At 42.9% G+C, this 20422-nt stretch overlaps 2 pseudogenes across 2 annotated transcripts in view; one reads left to right on the top strand and one right to left on the bottom strand.

Moving 5' to 3' along the window:
- Positions 1 to 20422, bottom strand: part of LOC309621046 (cytochrome c oxidase subunit 7B, mitochondrial pseudogene) — a 576424-nt pseudogene that overhangs the window by 192452 nt on the left and 363550 nt on the right. The window lies entirely within an intron of this gene.
- LOC309620167 (small ribosomal subunit protein eS12 pseudogene) lies at positions 11631 to 19539 on the top strand (annotated as a pseudogene). The gene has a single exon. The product of its transcript is annotated as a small ribosomal subunit protein eS12 pseudogene (transcript).

Here is a 20422-nt window from a genome sequence, read left to right as displayed (position 1 = left end):
CTCCACCTAGACGGCTCACAGGCCTTTCAAACTCAGCATGTCCAAATTGAAGACATCTTTCCCACCTCCCACTCGCAAGCTCTTTCTTTACCTGGTTTCCTTCTCTTAACTGATAACAACAGCATCCACTCAGACACCTGGATCCAAAACCTGGAGTCACCACTGATAACTTTCCTGATTTTCCACATTACATGGGATGCCTCCTTGTCCATCCTACTTCCTTAATATCACTGTCTGCTAATTCCATTCCCTCTCTCCATATCTTAGTAGTCATTTAGTCATGTCATGGCAATTCTACCTGCTTAACAATTCCAGTGGCTTTGTTTTTTATTCACCTCCCAGGTGTTCTATTTTAATAGTCACCTACTGGGTCTCCTTCCTTCCTCTAGGCCCCTCCAGTCTGTGCCCCAAACTGTGAACAGAGCCAACTACCCCTTCCTCTAGACTAACAAAGCACATTATCTTCCCTCTACTCTAATACGTACAATAGCACATATTATATGTTGTAATTATCTGTTTACATGTCAGTGAGTCTCCCACTGGATTTAGAGCTGCTTGAGGGCAGGCTCCTACTTTAACTTGACTCACCTTTAATTCAGAGTAAATGAATGCATGTGACACTGTTTGGTCGTCTCTAACAGAAGGACAGCGAAAGACACAGTCGCCATAACTACCAGAAAGGCTAAAATTTAAAAAGGCAGAAGGGAACTCACCTAGTGCACTGTGATAACCTAAATGGGAGGGAAGTCCAAAAGGGAGGGGACTTTTGGACTTATCTGTATGTGTATGGCTGATTCATTTTGTTGTGCAGTGGAGGCTAACACAACATTGTAAAGCAACCGTACTCCAATAAAAATTAATTAAAGAAAACATTATGGAAAAAAATTAAAAGGCAGATAAGATAACCAACAAGGACCTACTGTATAGCACAGGGAGCTATACTCAATATTTTGTAATAACCTGTAAAGGAAAAGAATCTGAAAAAGAATATATGGGGGGGAGAGGGATAAATTGGGAGATTGGGATTGACATATACACACTACTACATATAAAACAGATACCTAATAAGGACCTACTATATAGCACAGGGAACTCTACTCAATACTCTGTAATGACCAAATGGTAAAAGAATCTAAAAAAGAGTGGATAGGGAGCTCCCTGGTGGCCTAATGGTTAGGATTCCAGGCTTTCACTGCCGTGGCCTGGGTTCAGTCCCTGGTCGGGGAACTGAGATCCCACAGGCCACACGGTATGGCTGAAAAATAATAATAAAACAATAAAAAAGAGTGGCTATATGTATACCTCATTCATATTGCTGTACACCTGAAATGGACACAACACTGTAAAGCAACTATACTACGATAAAAATTTTAAGAATACATATATATATTTATATATCTATATATAACTGAATCACTGTGCTGTACACCTGAAACTAACACATTGTAAATCAACTATACTTCAATAATAAATAAATGAATATTTTAAAGCATAAAGATAATTAGATAATATTGGTTTCAATTTTTTTTAATGTTTTTTTTCAAAAAAAAAAAAAAGGCAGATAATACCAAGTGTTGGAACAACTGGAATCTTCTTACATTGCTAGGCAGAGTGTAAATTGGTACAAACACATTGGATAAATATTTGGCAGTATCATAAATATAGATAGATATATGTCCTATGAAACAAGCAAAATTCACTCCTAAATATATTCCCAACATAAATGTATAGAGACGTGTACCAAAAAGACATATACAAGAACGTTCATATAGCACTATTCGTAATAGTTTCCAAGTAGAAACAACATAAATATCTATAAGCAATAGAATGAATACTACACAGCATTGAGAAGCAAAGAACTATTTCTATTTAAAAAAAAACAAACACATGGATAAATCTCACAAAAATAATGTTGTGTGAAAGAAGCCAGACAAAATAATATACCCTATAGAATTCCATTCATATGAAGTTAAAAGACAGATAAAATTAATCTATGGCATTAGTTGTCAGGTTAATGACTAACCTTGGAGGGGACTAAATGACTGGGAGGGATTTTAAGGGGGCTTCTAGGGTGCCGGTAATACCCTTTTTCTTGATCTGGGTAATAGCTACAGAGGTGTGTTCATACTGTAAAAGTTCATTAAGCTGACACTTATGATTAGTGCACTCTTCATGTGTATACTATACTTCCTTTAAAAGTTTACTTTAAAAAAGTATATCTTGAACAACATTAACCATCTTTTCAACTTCTAAGATTTCTTCTGTTTTTGAAAATGTTTGCATATTCCATTTATGAGTTGCCTCTTGAAATCCTGTCCTCCATTTCGCAATTTGTGTTGTCATCCCTTGCGAGGTCTATTGCTGTTCTCCAAACTGACCTCTCTGCCTCGCATCTGTCTCTCTCCCCCGATACACAGTTCATTCTCTATGCTAAAGCCAGCTCATCACATCCTACCGTCTACTCAGAAGCCTTTGGTGGCTCCACTTCATGGAATGAAAGTCATTAAGATGCAGCAACTGCTTGGAAGACAGAGGCCTGGGAGAGAGGGAGGACTCAGCAAAGATTCTTTGCAACTGGGTGACCTAGGGGTGGTGTCCTAAACAAAACTAGGCAAGGCAAGAAGATGCGTGAGCTCCGGAGGGAAATGATGAGCTCAGATTAGAGCATAGTGAGTTTCAAGTCAGTGGCTAACAAATTGAGTGGAGCTCTAATGATCTAATGAAAGACTAAACATAGTGGGGAAGATGGATAAGTAGTGAAAGGTAGTGAATACCTCAGGTCAAACCTATACAAAGGGGGGATGATTGTAAAGAACTAGGAGTAGATTCTCAACAGATAATTTGACTCTGAAGGAAGTTCGCCCCAGCTATAGTTGATAACACCTGAAAACTCAAATCAGTTCAGCGAACGTTAGCTCTGCTCCACTAACTCAGAGCCCCACTCCTCACCTCCTCCATGTGCAGTTAGTACTGGTCAGGACCTGCAGCTGGAGGGGCCACCCAGGAGCTGCAGTGACTCCCAGTGTCCTGCAGATCTATCTGTGTGGCCTGCCTAATCCAACGCAAACTCCAGGACTGGGACTTCCTCCCATCAGAGTCTCTAATAGCCAGGAGTCAGCAGAAGAAACCACAGCCCAATCCCAAATCCTCAGCTCCTCCCCAGGTATTTAGGGCAGAGAAAAGACACTGTTCCCTCTACTCTATTATGCCAGCAAGGACAGAGTCTTGAGATCCTTCTGTGGACCTCACCCTCAAAGGTACCACCTCTTAGCATCATGCCCTTTTAGATCAAAGTTCTCATTTTTCAATCTGTCTTCAGTAAGCTCGCCAACCCTTTATTCTTAAACCCAGAATAGCTCTTTTTCAGTGTTTATTATATATCACTAAATTGGGTTGGGGGGAGAAGCAGGTTATAATATATCTACAGTATGTTCCTGTTTTAGTTATAAGAAATGTACATATTCCTATGCTTATATAAGCACATTTGAATATATATACACACATAAAAAAACTGGGAGGAAATATACCAAAATGTTAACAGTAATTATATTTTATTTTTTTATTTTATTTTTTTTTATTCTTTTTTTTCACACACACACACTATATATTTTTTTTAATTTTTTAATTTATTATTTATTTATTATTTTTATTTTTGGCTGTGTTGGGTCTTCGTTTCTGTGCGAGGGCTTTCTCCAGTTGCGGCGAGTGGGGGCCACTCTTCATCGCGGTGCGCGGGCCTCTCACTATCGCAGCCTCTCTTGTTGCGGAGCAGAGGCTCCAGACGCTCAGGCTCAGTAGTTGTGGCTCACAGGCCCAGTTGCTCCGCGGCATGTGGGATCTTCCCAGACCAGGGCTCGAACCCGTGTCCCCTGCATTGGCAGGCAGATTCTCAACCACTGCGCCACCAGGGAAGCCCCTATATTTTATTTTTACAAGAGAAAAATAGACTGACACCAAGCATTGTACATAGAAGTAATTATATTTTAGAAATGAGATTATGGGTAGGTTTATTTTCTTGTGTTTTTCTATGTCATGTCATTTTTAAATGTATATGTATTATTATTTTTTTAACTAGAGGTAAATCCTCCGATGTCCTTTTTTATTCAAAAATTGAAAAGAGTTTCCATTTCCAGTATGGTGGAAATAAGTCATTAACAGAACAACCTCCCTAAAGATAGCAACTATAAACTGAGGAAAATGCCAAAAAAAAAAGAAAGAAAGAAAGAGAAAAAAAACAAAAGAAACCCAGAGATTCTGGAGAGTGAAAAAAAAGAAGCATATTTTGGATGGAAGCTGAAACTGTGAAGAAAGGCCTGGGGCATGGGGTGAGTTTCCATTTTTACAGCTTGACCCTGAGCACAGACTACTGTTGCAGCATGGCACAAGACAGCTAAAACTCCAGTAGAAAACCTGCCATCTTTCTGGCCTGAAGAATCAGATGTCAGAACCCAGGGTAACTATCGACACCTGAAAATGCCAGGGGAATCCTGGAAATGAGAGAAGCAGAACGGGAAAGCCCCTTAGTCCGTGCATAAACTCAGCCAAGGTCTCTGTGGCTGATCCCTGGACCCTTGAACCATGCATACCTGGGTCAGACTCAAGTCTTATTACAGCTAGGGTTAAAACATTTGAACTGATAACTGAGCTGATGTCCTCCATAGGTGAGACAGAATTTGCAGTCTGAGGCTAACCAAGTTAATTGCTTACTAAAACAAAAAATCAACACTTTTTGGAGGAATATACTAGAATCCAGAGTCTCCACAACCTAACAATTACAATGCCTGGTATACAATCTGAAATTACCCTACATACAAAAAAAGAAAATAAACCAGGAAAATGTGACCCACCCATTGTCAAGAGAAAAGACAGTCAGTTGAGTTCAACACAGAGATGACCCAGATGTTGAAATTATCAGACAAGCATTTTAAAGGAGTTATTATAACTATAGTCAATGAGGTAAAGGAAAATATGCTTGTAATGAGTGAGAAAAAGAAGGAAATCAATGGAAATTCCCTGGCAGTCCAGTGGTTAGGGCTCCACACTTCCACTGCAGGGGGCAGGGGTTCAATCCCTGGTTGGGGAACAAGGACCCTGTATGCTGTGTGGCACGGCCAAAAAAAAAAAAGAGAGAGAGAACAAAGATCAGAAAATAAAATTAGCAGAGCCTCAGGGATCTGTGGGACATTATCAAAAGATCTAACATATAGGTAACTGTCCCAGGCGAGAAAAAAAAAAGTTTAATTATAGCCAGAAACTTCCAAAATTCGGTGAGCCCCAAACAAGAGAAATAAGAAGGAATATGAAGAAATATGAAATATGAAGAAACCTATGCCTAATACAGCATAATCAATTGGATGAAAGCCAAGGATAAAAAGTAAATCTTGTATGTAGCCAGAGAGAAACAAAATATTATACATGGGGGAATAATTATTCAAATGACCACGGTCTTCTTTTCAGAAACCATGAAAGCCAGGAGACAGTGGCACAACATCTTTAAAGAGCTAAAAGAAGCATTGTCAACCCAGAATTCTATAACCAGTGAAAGGATCCTTCAAGAATGAAGATGAAACAAAGACATTTTCAGAGAAAAGAAAACTAAGAGAACTCACTGGCAGTAGACCTGCACTATAAGAAATAAGAAGTTCTTTAGACAGGAAATAATGTCAGAGGGAAACTCAGATATTCAGGAAAGAATGAAGAACATCGGCAATAGCACCTAAATAGCACTCACTAGTCAGAAAGTGTTCATTTAGTCAAAGAGCTAGATATAAAATACTAACAGTGGTTTAAAGGGCTTAAAGATGGTGTCAGAAGAATTTATTGAAAATACAGAGCTCACACAATCTCAGTAAGGCCATAAGCAGTTTCCTACTATTAAAGACATGGTTGGTCTCCCTTCTTCCTCACTGTAAATGTGTGGAGGCTTTAACGAGTGAGGATGGTGTCTCAGAGCTGGTCCAGAATGGATCACTTCCTATGTGCCACAGGGAGGTCTTGACTCGTGATGTCTTATCTGTACTGGGATGGTGCCTTCTCTCTTCAGGGCCATTTTTTACTAAATATGAAATATTGCTTTTGCACTTGTCCATAGGGGATACACATGCACCCCTGGACACCTGTAAACTTCTAGATATATCTAGATTTTAAAGTGTGAATTACATATAGAACTCATGCGTTCGTCAAATTTTATTGAAATGGAATGGACAAAATTAAAACTACGAGATAATATTTTAAAACAATTACAAAAATGATTTTAAAACAATACTAAAACAAAAAACCACAATACTGACAGAATTGTGGTTAAAATGTTACCTCTATACAATGTTAATGCAAATTGGTTTAACCTTCTTGAGAAGCAACATGTTACCAAGAACTAAAAAAAATGTTGATCTCACTCTTGGAAATTTCATTCACTACAAAAACTAACAGGAAGCCCTGTGTATGAAGTTATTCAATTCAGTGTAATTGTGAACAGTGTGAGACTGAAAGCAAACATTCCCATTAAGAGGGGAATGATTAGCAAATGACTGTCCATTAATGGAATAGAAAGAATATTAGGAAACTATTAAAGTATATTATGTGGGGCTTCCCTGGTGGCGCAGTGGTTGAGAATCTGCCTGCCAATGCAGAGGACACGGGTTCGAGCCCTGGTCTGGGAAGATCCCACATGCCGCGGAGCAACTGGGCCCGTGAGCCACAACTGCTGAGCCTGCACGTCTGGAGCCTGTGCTCCGCAACAAGAGAGGCCACAACAGTGAGAGGCCCGCGCACCGCGATGAAGAGTGGCCCCCGCTTGCCGCAACTAGAGAAAGCCCTCACACAGAAACGAAGACCCAACACAGCCAAAAATAAATAAATAAATAAATAAAATTTTTTTAAAAAGTCAAACCCTATAGTTAGTACTTAAAAAAAAAGTATATTATGTGAAAAATAAATAATAACATGTACAAATGTGTACTGTGATGTTCAGTAAGAAAAGCAAATCATAAAATTACTTATCATGATTATGACTATGCACATACATGTATTAATTCCTTCAGGAAAACTTATTGAACACTTACTACTTACCAGGTGTAGTGCTATGTATAGGAAACACAAAGGTGAAAAGACATGATCCCCTGCGCTCAAGGAGGTTTGGTCTAAGTGGAAATTACACAAACAAACTGAAAGGTGTTGTAACTCACAAAATGCTTTTGGGAGGGGGAAGGAAGTTAAAGCCTGCTGGAGAAGTAAGGAAATACTTCACAAAAGGGCTAAGACATATGTAGACAATAACAAAAGAGAATATGAAAAAAAAAATCAGTTGTATTAGGGCAGAGAGATTGGAAGTCATTTATCTTTGTACTTCCAAATTTCTTATAATGTGAAATGTTTAAATGTTTTTAGAAATGAAAAAATTGAAGATGTAAAAAATGAAAACTTCTATATTTGGCTGCTGCTGTGGGAAAGGTTTATGTGAAACAAACCACAAATATGTTGTAAAAATAAAGAAACTAAATTTTTAAAGAAAATAAAATAGGCTCTCTGGACATTCTCCCCCATTCTCACTTCCCTTAGGGACAGGGCAGCAGTATCTCCTGGCCCCCCAGCATGACACCACACTTAAAATATCCACCCCAGATGGTCGTTGACTTACCTCCTTGCACTGGGATCATTGTTAATAGTCTGGAGTCTTTGTGGGGGTTTTTTGTTTATTTATTTATTTTTAACCTGAAGTTAGGAAGTGGCCATGCCAGAACTCTTCAGATTCCCATGGCAGAATTCCACATTAGTGGGTTGAATGGTGCCCCCCCCAAATATATGTCATGTCTTAACATCCAGAAACTGTGGCTGTGACCTTATTTGGAAAAAGGGTCTTTGCAGATGTAATTAGGCTAAGGATCTTGAGATGAATTCATCCTAAATTCAATGACAGGTGGCCTTACAAGAGAAAGGCAGAGGGAGATTTGGGACACATAGGGGAGAAAGCCATGTGAAGATGGAGGAAGAGATTGGAATCATGCAGCCCCAAGACAAGGAATGCCTGAAGCCACCAGAAGCTAGAAGAGGCCAGGAAGGTATGATAGTTAATTTCATGTGTCAACTTGGCTGGGCCACAGGATAATTGGATATTTGGTCAAATATCATTCTGGGTGTTTCTGTGACGGTGTTCTGGATGAGATTAACATTTAAATCAGTGGACTTAGAGTAAAGCAGATTGCCCTCCATAATCTAGGTGGGCTTCATCCAATCAGTTGAAGGCCTAAATACAGAACAAAAAGACCAGGTTCCCCTGAGCAAGAGAGAATTCTCTAGGGTAGCCTTCAGACTTGATCTGAGACCTGGCTCTCCCCGGTGCTATAGCAGGCTGCCTTCACACTCAAACTGGGACAGTAGCTCTCCTGGGTCTTCACCTTGCTAGCCCACTTGGCAGAGTTTGGACTTGTCAGCCTCCATATTCCTTATAATTAATTGATCAATAGAGCAATCGATCGACAGGTCCTATTGGTTCTGTTTCTCTGGAGAACCCTAACACAGGATCTTCTGCTGGGTGTTTCAGCAGGAGCATGGCCTTGCTGACACCTTGATTTCAGACTCCTGTCCTCCAGAACTATGAGAAAATACATCTCCATTGTTTTAAGCCATCCAGTTTGTGGTAATTTTTTATGGCAGCCCTAGAAAACTAAGATAGTCACCACGGCCTCTGACTTTTTAAGGACCTGGGCCAGGTGGCCTTTGGAACATTTTCAGAAACATGGACTTCCCTGAGTATTTTTAAGCCCAACATATGAGTCAGGGACATATGCAGAAGTAAGGAAGCAGAGTCATAGAAGCACACAGACCAGGATTCCAGTTCTGATTCTAGCACTTACCACCTGAATGGATTCAAGAACCTCACTTATTTTATATATAGTAGTGTGTGTGTGTTAATCCCAAGCTCCTAATTTATCTCTCCCCCACCCCCATTTCCCTTTTGGTAATCATAAAGTTTGTTTTCAAAATCTGTGAGTCTGTTTTGTAAATAAGTTCATTTATATCATTTTTAAAAATTAGATTCCATATATGAGTGATAAAATATATTTGTCTTTCTCTGACTTATTTTGCTTAGTATGATAATCTCTAGGTCCATCCATGTTGCTGCAAATGGCATTATTTTGTTCTTTTTATGGCTGAGTATTATTCCATTATATATATGTACCACAGAAAAGGAATGAATATATGTATATGTATAACTGAATCACTATGCTGTACACCTGAAACTAACACAACATTGTAAATCAACTATAATCCAATAAAATTTAAAAGAAAAGAACCTCACAACCTCTACGAAGCTATTTCCTCATCTAAGCAATGAGGATATCTCCTATCTTTCTAGGGTCCTATGAGGAATAGAGATAACACAGGTAAAGTGCCTGGCCCAGAGTAGTAATTATAAATTGTTTTTCTTCTTCTCCCCCCACCCCCCTTCCCTCCTTCTCCTCTAATATGAAAGCTTTACAGACAATACTTCTTCCAATCCCATCTGGCCTGACATCCCTTGACTCCAACCAAAATGCCTTAAACCGATTTTCGCAGCATGTGCTGTGAGCCCCCCATTCCTGCCTCAGGGCTTTGCACCCCTTTGCCCCACCTACAAAAATCCTCTTCCTCCTCAAAGGCACAGCTCAAGCTCCCCTGCTCCAGGAAGTTTTCTGTCAACACCCAGCCCAGGGTCCTCCCTCCATCCTCCAAACTGCTACAACACACACTCTCTGAACAGTTCCTCTCACTCTCAGTGAGGAACCATCTCACGCGCTTCGGTTCCTATCTGCAGCCAGTTCCCACATGCGATCAGGCACTGTGGGAATTGGAAAGCATTTCCCACGGAAACGACGTTACGGAGAGTAGCCAGACTAGCAAAAAGTGTGCTCAATACTCTACTGGGCTTTGCGCTTCTGGAAAGCAGGCCTCACATGCGTTCCAAGTATTACAATTATGACCCATTACGCATAAGGAGGAGCAATATAGACGGTGCCCCGCTGTCCTGGCCACACCATCCTGCGTAGCTGCCTCCTGGGCTCAGATCCATCCATTCCGTCCCAGGAAGGCTGCCTGTTCCCCAGGGCCTTGGTCCGGGCCCAGACCACCCAGACAGGTGGCTACAGGTGTCCAGAGAGAGGCCACCAGCCCAGCTGGGCACCTGGCACAGAGATGAACCAGCCTGACACGCAGGAAGTGCTTGCCAGACCCAACAGGGAGGAGGGGGCCTCCGTGCCCTTGCTTGTGGCTAGTGGTCGTGGCTGCGGGGGGCAGAGGGACTGGAGGAGGGGCGGGCCTGGCCCACACTGAGGCCCCAGCGAGCCCGGGCGTCTTTCCTGGGACAGGGCTGCCTTTTCAGCCCCGCCCAAGCCTGGACAATCAATCACTTGCCTTTCAGCGGGGTGAGGCTCAGAGATGGGCAATCCCTCTGGCTGCGGTTCGGGGCTGGGGGCTCTTCCTCGGGCCCACAGGGAGGTAGCGGGCAGCTCAGCACTTCGCCTGGGGCTGGAAGGACAAAACAGGTTTGTGTCTGGGTTAGCTCATTTAACTCCTTCGTGCCTTCTACCCAATCCTGAAACTAGCTTGATCAACATCACCTGGGTGCTTATTAGAAATGCAGACTCTCAGCCCCCCACACCTACGCATTCAAAATCTGCATTTTAATAAGATCCCCAGGTGATTCGTATGCGCATTAAAGTTTGAAAAGCACTGCCTTAATTGTTCAAGGCAGAATGGACTGAAACCTGGATTTGCAATTTGAAGACTGGAGGCAGCAATGGTGGATTTCAGCCACTCTCCAAGCAGAAAAACTTCAGCAGCAAGGCTGGTGTGGATAAAAGCCAAATTCCCTACAGCCCAGCCCAGCCTTCCAAAACTCCAGAGGTGGAGAGTTTCCAGCTGAGATACATGAGGGTCTTCTGACTGTGAGGAGTGTCCATAAACCCAGGACTGACTGTACTTGTATTTATGTGTTTGTTTTATCTTCTCAACTGGACTACAAAGTTTAAAATGTCAGGAATCATACTGTATATGTATGAGTATATCTATTATAGGAGGAAAATGGTATATAATTAATGAGCACAAGCTCTAAAGTAGGCAGACATGCCTTGTAGGCTCAGAATTTCCAAACTTACAGTGTGGTCTTAACCATGGCGCAAGCTCTTTTGGAGACTTTCAGTGACTCAGTTTCCTCATCTGTAGTACTAGTACTAGTGAAAACCTACCTCCCAGGATTGTTGGAGGATGAAATGAGTAAACATCAAAAGTGTACCTGGTAAATAACCGGCCCTCGAGGAAACAGTCACGCCTTCCCCTTTGAATCTCCCCACTCCCAGTGCCTAGCTCCAGGCCAGCAGGTTTTAAATGCTAAAGAAAAATATGCTAGGTGATCACCCTGATGGTCCTGAATAAAATACATTCTCAATAAATAACTTGCTGTTTTCTTGCTGCTGTTTTGCCAAATATCAAAGCAAATCATCCTTGTTATGGAAATTTGGGGAAAACACAGGAAGGTCTTAAAGAAAAGTCTAGCTCTTTTCCTACCACCCCCCAATCACCCGGAGGCGGAGGCTCGGGCGAGTTCAAGATTCAGCTCCACTGGGAAGCCAGGGCCTTGGCCCAGGAAGGCATTGATGCTGGAGCAGCAGTGGGCTTTACAAGGGGTGCTGAAGACCGTCCAGTCCGGGATGACCTAGCAAGTGGAATTCGAGAAGCTGCCAAAGCCTATCTTTGTGAGCTTGCATCCAGCTGGGATGAGCCCGGGTATGATGAATTGGTGGAGGCCCTTTGTGCTGAACACCAAAGCAGCCTAATTAAGGCTGGTGAGGACAGGTAACTAGGGGACTGCATAGACCTCTGTAAGATTGACAAGAGGCAACTCAACTGTTGGTTGCAGTTGTGTGGTAGTTAAGGACTATAGCAGAGTCTCAGGCCAAGGATGTCGTCAAGGGGGAGTACTTCAAGTGCAAGAAACAAACAAATAAAAAACTTGGCTTTTGTTCCTCAAAAAAAAAAAACAAAAAAATCTGAAAACTTTTGCTCTAATACCACCACCCAGCAACAACATAACATGTTGATACTACTAACATTTTGGAGTATTTCCTTTCAGATACAAAGATAGAGATAGAATGAATAGGAAAGTCATAATAATTATCTGTTCTTTCTGTTGTTTTACACAAAAGTTTGTTGGTCTCTGAAGACAATGGACCCCTGGATTTCCTTCCTTGCTGAGTGCTGGGTGTGTGGGTTCTGGAAACCCAGGCCTTGGAACCAGCCCAACTAAGACATTTCCCTGGTTCCATGGCTCGCCTCAGTCACTCAGATCACCAAATGATGTGTGTTGCACAACCATACTTTCTTTTTTTGTTTGTTTCATTAAGTAGTACCTGGTTCTCAATGCTAACATATTTTTTTTAACATCTTTATTGGAGTATAATTGCTTTACAATGGTGTGTTAGTTTGTGCTTTATAACAAAGTGAATCAGCTATACATATACATATATCCCCATATCTCTTCCCTCTTGGGTCTCCCTCCCTCCCACCCTCCCTATCCCACCCCTCTAGGTGAACACAAAGCACCGAGCTGATCTCCCTGTGCTATGCAGCTGCTTCCCACTAGCTATTTTACATTTGGTAGTGTATATATGTCCATGCCACTCTCTCACTTCGTCCCAGCTTACCCTTCCCCCTCCCCGCGTCCTCAAGTCCATTCTCTAGTAGGTCTGCGTCTTTATTCCTGTCCTGCCCCTAGGCTCTTCATGACCATTTTCACAACCACACTTTCGAAGACTCTGTGCAGAATAGAAAGTCGTGAAATAAGAACACATTTGTATTGGTGAACATTCGAACCTAATCTATGTTTCCAACCCAGTTTTTAGTGAAATAATGAGGAGTTGAAATAAGGGGCTAGGGGACGAGTGCCTTTGAAAATTTCACTCTGGCTTTGTCTACCACAGACCCTCTAAGCCAGGCACAGTTTCCACTTTAATTGAGAGAGAGGGGAGGTAGTTGAAATTGAGCAGGAGACATTCTTTCATTAATCTAGGGGAGTGGAGAGCCTGTTAGGCAAACAGGAATGCTTGCAATCTCACATTCACTACTCTGGCCCCAAGAGGAGCTGGCATTCCGAATGAGGCAGTGGTTAGCTCTAAGGCACCTGGCCTTCAAATAGCTGAGGATTTAGAAATCAGAATTCTTGTTAGGCCTTGGTAAATGGCCATCAGGGCCAACCTATTCAGATGCAGGCTGGGATTCTGATGACCCTGAGCCCCTACTCCCCAAAGAATTTGAGGGTGTGGGCCTGACCCCCAGGCTTTCATGATCTGGATAAATGCTGTTTCTCTTCCCTCCTTTGTCCAAATCTTATCCATGATCCCGAAGGTATTAAGTTTGAAGTAGAAAGGCATGGTTTCAAGTCCTTATTTCTGTCACTTGTAATATATGTGAGACCTTGGCTGCTGCACTGAACCCCTCAGATCCTCAGTTTCCACATCTGTAAAATGAGGCTAATGATATTACTTCTCTCCTTGGTTTAGTGTGAGGATTCATTGAGATAGCCTCCAGAAAGTTCCCTGGGCTCAGGGAATGCGTTCAGTCAGTGAGAGTCAGAGTGGGGGATTCCCTCCCCCCTGTACCTGAGAGACTCTTGTCATTTCTTTAATCTGAAATTCACTTCTCTTTCATCTCTTCGCCAAATCCTTGATGCCGATTTCATGTCTGGAGTCCAGCCTCTTTTGCTTCCTATTGGTCCAAACAGCTGCTAATAAACACGGTACATCTTTCTCACACCTGCGCCTAGGACCACATCAAGGGGCCTGCTGGCTCCACCGTTTAGCCCTCCCAAGCTCATCCCTGACTCTCCCTGTCCCTTTCTTTCCATGGAGAAAGAACTTTCATCCACTTCTTCCACTTTGCCATTTCTCCTTAAATGTCATTACTGGGACAGCCTCCCAGTTTTTTATTCACTAAGCCATCTTTCTTCATTCAAATCCCACTCACTTCAAAAGCCTTGCTTAAAAAATACAACCAGAAAAAAACTAGTAATCAAACTCAAGGGGTGGGGAGGAAAGTGTTCCTTTCACTGTCAATCAAAGCATAGTTACCCTGAAAAAAACAATCAACATTTTTTTTAAAAAAGCTGATAGCCTGTGCTGGGAAGGGTGTGATGAGAAAACACTGTCACGTGGTCAGAGTGTATATTGGTTCAACCCTTTGGAAAGCATTTGGGCAAGATTTACGGAACCATAAACATGTTCATACTCATTAACGCCATATTTCAATTTCTATTAGATGACTTTAAGGAAATAGTAAGAAATTTGGGTGAAAAGGCATTATACTAACATATATTCATTGTAGTGTTAGTTACAATAGAGAAACATTGGAAACCACCTAAAGGGCTAACAACAAGAAAACTGTAAAATAAGTGACACTGAATCCCCTAGGTGTAGTCCACAGTTATTGAAATAATAACTATGAAGTATCTACCTAGAAAAGTTTTTAGTGTGAAAAGCAAGGTACAACAAAGTGTGTGTGTGTGTGTGTGTGTGTGTGTGTATAGAAATAAGTAGGGAAAGTTTAAAATGTTTTTAAAAAACAGTAAAGTACTACCAGCGTCTGTGTTGAGTTGTAATTATGAATAGGGAGGGATTTTCTTTTTCTCTACTTTTCAGAGGTTCTGTCATGTGGTTATATTACTGTTATAAATATATATAAATTATATGTTACTTTTATAAATATATATATCTGAAGCCTCCCTGGAATTAAGGAGTTCAGAACAAGAAGTTCCCTTCCCAAAGAAGGACCACCACAAACAGCCCTCTACCCTTGCCATGTTGGTGAAACCACCAAGAAACCAACCCCCCAAGGGACCCTATTTTGGGATCCACTAATCCTAAAGCTAGAGCCTGGAAGATGAGCCAGGTCTGCGCCCTTCCTCCATGGGAAACACTTGCTAAATCTTGGGCTTGCAATGAAACACCTGGAGGATCCGGAATGGGAGGCCGAGAGGAGCTCTGCTCTGGGGCTGTCCCTTCCCCGCCCCCCTCCCCATGCCTGGGGGAAGGGAATTCTAAGTGGAATCAGGGAAGAAAAAACTCTGACTCCAGGCTCTTAAGAGACGGTGAATTGGGGCAAATACTTCCCAGGAAGAAAGTTTTAGTGGCCATTTGGAAAACTGAAAGAAGCAATTCAGGTGTGTGTGCTCCCGCAGTGATTGGGAATTAGGGTTTTCTCCAAGGCGTGGACTGGATTTGGGAGACAAAGGAACAGGATTGGAGCCAGAGTGTTTCAGGGTTGGAAGGGACTTAAAGAGGAAGCCGGAAAGGAACTCAAGTTTCCTGAGTGCTGGCTACTATGTGCCAGACACTTTAAAAACAGTATCGCTTTAATCCTCAGGATAGCTCAGTCAGGAAGGTATGATGGTCCTTGACTTTCCAGGCGAGGGAACTGAGGCTCAGAGAATATCTGTCCAAGGTTACACAGCGGCCAGTGGCCGAGCCAGGAGGCAGACCTCCAGCTGTCTGACTCCAGAGCCGTGCCCTTTCCTCTAGGTCTAGGTCAACCCCTTTCTTTTGAAGATGAGAAACCTCAAAGTCAGGGAGGGGAAGTGATTATACCTTGTTGCAGAGCTCTTCAGAAAGAGGACAGGACTTGAAGCCCAGCGCTCTTTCCACTTCCCCCCAGGGCTGTCGCCCACATTTGCCTGGAGGCTTCTGCACAGTCTGTTGCAGGAAGGGGGACCCCTTCCAGGGCCCAGGAGTGGGCTCTTGTCTAACACTCGGAAATGAATTGTCCGAGGAGACTCACATGCTGACAAAGCAAGAGACTTTATTGGGAAGGGGCGCCCGGGGGAGAGCAGCAGGGTGAGGGAACCCAGGAGAATTGCTCTGCCATGTGGCTCGCAGTCTCGGGTTTTATGGTGATGGGATTCGTTTCCAGGTTGTCTCTGGCCAATCATTCTGACTCAGTGTCCTTCCTGGTGGCTCGTGCAGCCGCTCAGCCAAGATGGATTCCAGCAAGGAGGATTCTGGGAGGTTGGCAGGGCATGTGGACTGGTGTCTCCTCTCTCCTTTTGACCTTTCCCATATTCTTCTGGTTGGTGGTGGCTTGTTAGTTCCCTGTTCCTTACCAGGACCTCCTGTCCTAAAATAACTCATGCAAATTGTTATTTTCCTTGCCTGGCCAGGGCGGCCGGTTTCAGTCAGTGTTTCCCCTAACAAACCTGCTGCTTCTATCAAGTTCCCCTTTCTGGGGCAACTCCTGCTTGCGTGGGAAGCCCAGGTTGATGTCTCTCTGGGTTCTTTGCAATTTGGGACTTATTGTTATTAACATCACTATTATTTTTATTTCATTTGATCGTTCGCTTCTGTATTTCCTCCCGGGCTGGGAGTATTTGTGGCAAAACATTATCTGTGAAGTAAAGAACATGTAACTGAATACAGAAAAGCTGTTCACCCTGGGGCTTTATGTTTGAAACCGAAGTCGGCACGACCATTGAGTGTATTATCTGGATGATATCTAATACCACTGCTTTAGAGTGTGAGAGTGAACCCTTTTCTTAAAAGAAAAAAAATCAGAAAAGAATATTGACCTTCCTAATGTTTCCCAGCACAAAGAAATCCATCTACTGTAGATTCCAAGACAGACCAGACCAATATGTTGACATGCTGGGCTCAGATTTCATTCCTGAAAATCTGGAACCTTATGCTGTATAAATAACATGATCTTTTCCTTCGTTCGAATCACAGGGGAAAACAACTGCTGGCAGATCTCAGAGTTTGCCCTCCCCGCTAACTGTCCCCACAAATCCTAACTTGCTACCCACAAGTCATGATTCGCATATTTTCATTTGAAGAGTTTTGAAACATTCTGGAAATCATAGGGGGAAAGAGAATCAAATCCTCCTGAGACATACAGTAAGGGGAAAAAAATTTTTTAAGAAAAAAAACATAAAAAGAAATGTCTTGCATATATATGTGTATATTGAAATAGTTCATGGGACTTCATAGTACATTTTCTAGCATTGCCTTGTCAGATATAGAAGCACTGTTAGATCTCTCTTCATTTTCCAGAAGAACAAACTGGTGTGCAGAGAAGGCATATGCCCAAAGCCATATAAGGAACTGGCTAACTTTGACTTCTGGTCACGTTCTCACTTCTCTGGGCCGATCAGAAGAGCTAAATACCATATTTTAGTCTTGGTAGAATAACTTTCTGCCTAAACCCCTATCATTTCCTGGTAAAAGCTTTGATAGTAACAAAGTGATTATTAGAAGTCGTTATCATTCTAAACATGTTTACATGTCTTAGAGTAGTGTTACATTTGCTACTGTTTAAATTACAGCCAAACCCTCTGATAGAATTCTAGATTATTCAAATAGCAGAAGAGTTGAGGGCAGTGGCCATTCCTTATTCTTCTCTCTATTCCCAGAGTGCTTAGCACTGCGCCTTGCACCTTGGGTCATTCATATAAACCAGCTGAATGAATGGAAATTAGCCTATGGCCCATTCCTAGGCTGTTGCCTGTGGTACATTTTCAGAGACAATGGAATGTACTGTACAGATAGAACTTGGTTGGAAGCTGAGTGACCTTGAGTGAGTGATTTCAATAAATATCTTGGGAGTAGAAGCAGGGTCTCTGACACTCTACTGGTTTTTCCCATGCAGACTTACCCCTCTCTAGTCCATTCTCACCAATATGCCTTCCAGTGTGTTCCCATTGTCATCAAGTCCAAACTCCTCATAGGGTCTTCTATGGCCTACCATGCCAACTCCAACACCCAGGTGTCCCCATCTCCTCCCCACCTCTGCCCTGGGCTGGAGCCAAATGCTATTAGTCTCTGCTCCCCCGCCATCCAAGGCCAGACTCTTAGATGCCTCGATGCTTCTCCCTTGAACACCCAACTCTCCCCTATTCTTGGCGAGTGAACTTCTACTCATCCTTTATTTAGTTCTCGCGTCATCTCCACGAATCTTCCCCTATTTCTGCATTCAGAGTGTGGCATTCCCTTTCCTGCGCTCACACAGCACCCTGTATGTCTGTACGTAGCACGTGCCACACTGCGTTGAAACACATTGCTTAGATGTCTGTGTCCCCTGCAAAAGTGTGATTTTTTTGAGGGCGGGGACCGGATTTTGCTCATTTCTGAGTCCATGGTGCCTAGCACAGAGCCTGGTCAGAGTAGCCTGGCCCATTTAATGATGTCTAAACTGCCCTGAGGAGTTTTAATGGGTGAGACCACAGCAAGAGTGCAGTGAGGGTGTTCTCTCTTAGTTGGGGGAGGAGTCAGAGGGAAAGTCTAGCATTTCTGGGGGATCCCAATCTCCTTATAAGGAGGAGTTTTACTTCCTGGAGCATTAGGATAATAGTCAAACGTCACTGTTGCCTGGCTTCGCCCCGCTTCCCACCCCTCCACTCTATTTCCACTCTGCCGCACAACTCCACTCCCCACTATAAGGTTTGGTTTTCTTTTTTCCTGAACCCGGGCCATGGCAGTGAAATCCCAGAATCCTAACCACTAGGCCACCAGGAAACTCCCTAAGGCCTGGTTTTCTGTGAGTAAGGTGCGGGGGCAATAACTAGCTTTAAAATCCGATCAGATATTTCAAGATCTACCAGGAGACCTCACCCATCCTGCCAAACAGCAGCCTCTCAGACGGACTGGTTGTCTTAGAGAATGATGGGGGAAACTGGGTCTTTCCATGAGTCAAGGTCAGTTACTACCTTAAAAGTGGTAAGATCGTGCTTTCAGGAAATAGGGTTTTATTACTTTCCATCATGTAATAACAGTAAGAAAGTGTTGCCCAAAGAGATTGGGTTCACCTCTTTGAATGAATATAAGGAAATAAAGTGAAACAATCAGGTTACTATCAGCAAAGGATTCCAAGTGGGTGCTCTAAAGACATTTGGTCTCTTTAGTAGGGCTAGTGTATGATTAAGACACATTTGGTATGATTTTGACTTGCAGATCTCTTTTCATAGATGTTCCAAAGCAGCAGTATCCAGTAGAACTTTCTGAGATGATGGGTATATTCTATATTTGCATTGTCCAATATGATAGTCACTAGCACAAGTGGCTGCTGGGCACTTGAATTGTAGCTAGTGCAACTGAACTGAATTAAAAATTTTTCTTTATATGTATAACTGATTCACTTTGCTGTACAGCAGAAACTAACACAGCATTGTAAATCAACTATGCTTCAATAAAAAATTTTTTTAAATAAAAAATAACCTTCTTAATTCCAATGAATTTCTTTTTAAATAGCTATGGTTATCTAGCGGTTAGCATATTGGACAGTACAATTCCAAAGTAAATCTCAGGCCAGTGAAGGCCCCAATCACCTTGCCACCTATAGATCAAGATCAGTTTGTCTCTGGCAAACTTTCTTTTAACAAAGCAATTATTATTATTATTATTTTTGGCCTCACCGCATGGCTTGTGGGATCTTAGTTCCCTGACCAGGGATTGAACCCGGGCCCCAGCAGTGAAAGCGCTGAGTCCTAACCACAGGGCCACCAGGGAATTCCTGCAATGAAGCAATTTTTAGAAAAATTACTATAAATACTTTCCTGAAAAGGGAAAAAATTCATTATTCCTAATCTTAGGATTGTTACAACCACTGATACATTTTGGTACATATTTTTCCCACTTTGCCCAGCTTGCTCATTAGGACCTTGGGCCTTTTGGTAGTCAGAAGGCCTTTGCAGGGCAACAATAGACATGTGCTCTTCAGTGGACCCCAGGGACCCCGGGGTCAGCCATGGCTGGTTATCCAGAGCCTCACATGAGTGCTTCCGGAGGGGTGAGCAGAGGGGCCGAGGCTGTTCACCGTGGAAGCGGCAAACATCATGGCATCCCAGTTTTGACTCCCCAGGTGGAAAGGTCTTCTGTGTGTTCCAGACTCATGTTCTGTCCTACCTTTTAACTTCTAGAAACTCTCCTCCAGAGGTAAATTCTGGAATACTGGAGCTGGAAAGATCCCTAGCAATGAGCTAGTCCAACCTGCTTAGAATGTAGATGAAGAAAGACACAGGGCCAGAGACTGAAGGAGATTGGATCCCTGACTCTTGACTCCCAGCCCAGTGCTCCTTCCCCTCAATCACCAGTCTTTTCAGCAGCTTCCCAAGTCCAGTGACCAGGGCCTCCTCCTCCTCCTCCTCCTCCTGGTACTGTCACACCACAGCTGCTGAGAGGGACCGAGGCAGGAGAGGGACCGAATGTGATGCACTTCTCCTCTCCCAGATCGTCTCCTCTGTTTCATTTGCTCAGCAAAGCAGGAGCAAGTGCCCATAACTACATCTGGCCTCTGTCCTTTGGGAAGCCCCAGCCAGATAACGAGGCCACCATTGCCTCTCCTCCATGCCTGCCACCATTGTGAAATAAGGTCCTGCTCACCTGTTCCCACCATCCCCTTCTCTCCGGGCCTT

Source organism: Balaenoptera borealis, assembly GCF_965194805.1.
Source record: "Balaenoptera borealis genome assembly, chromosome: X".
Lineage (NCBI taxonomy): Eukaryota > Metazoa > Chordata > Mammalia > Artiodactyla > Balaenopteridae > Balaenoptera > Balaenoptera borealis.
This window is presented reverse-complemented; position numbering and strand designations above follow the sequence as displayed.